The sequence below is a fragment of the Etheostoma spectabile genome, chromosome 11 (assembly GCF_008692095.1).
Source record: "Etheostoma spectabile isolate EspeVRDwgs_2016 chromosome 11, UIUC_Espe_1.0, whole genome shotgun sequence".
Classification (NCBI taxonomy): domain Eukaryota; kingdom Metazoa; phylum Chordata; class Actinopteri; order Perciformes; family Percidae; genus Etheostoma; species Etheostoma spectabile.
Genome location: NC_045743.1, coordinates 22,547,816 through 22,548,608, shown reverse-complemented (window position 1 = coordinate 22,548,608; position 793 = coordinate 22,547,816). Strand labels below are relative to the sequence as shown.

The window sequence follows — 793 nt, the reverse complement described above, 5'->3', positions numbered from 1 at the left end:
CTATCTATCTATCTATCTATCTATCTATCTATCTATCTATCTATCTATCTAACTACTGTTATACTGGGGAATTATAACATGCCACACACACACACACACACACACACACACATCACAGTTTCTAGCTCTGTAAATATGTGTCACTATAGTTTACTTTTAGATATAGCAGAACAACCATATGTACAACCCCTTTTTACATGATTTTTATTATTATTATTATTTGGTTCGCTGTCCCTATACGTAGACTTTTAACACATTTTCCTGAAATGGGGTGGACATTTAGCCTGGAAATCCAGACCCAAATCTGAAAGGTTAAGGGTCTCCCATCTCGGCACCAAGCGTGCATTTAACCCTCATATTGTCCTCGGGTCAAATTGGACCGGTTTTCAGTTTTTCTATCATAAAAAATGGGTCTTTGAAATAAGCGCTGAAAATGTGAACATTAGAAATATCAAAAAAAGTTGGAAAGTTTTTTTAAAAAGCACCCACAACATATAAAAAGGGACAAATATGTTGGGAAATGGTGATACAAGTGTTTCATGGTTGATGGGAAGACACCACAAGGGTTAAAAAAAAGAAAGAACTGCAGACGATTGGATGACACTACGACCAATCACAACAATACACAGGGTGACGTGTTTAGGGCCCCCAGAATTTGAAGTTCTTAGCCTGTGCCAGTGAGCCGTGTATGTGTAAACTCAGTATTTTTCATCTTCTCCACATACCTCAGGTGCAGTGAGGGGTAATCTGGGACAGATGCGGCAGGGGAAATGAAAACACTGGGGCATTAGTA

The 793-nt window shown here is 38.7% G+C and overlaps 1 long non-coding RNA gene across 1 annotated transcript in view; it reads left to right on the top strand.

Annotated features, from left to right (window-relative positions):
- Positions 1–793, top strand: part of LOC116698095 (uncharacterized) — a 21,030-nt gene that overhangs the window by 19,330 nt on the left and 907 nt on the right. The gene's annotated exons all lie outside the window — the stretch shown is intronic.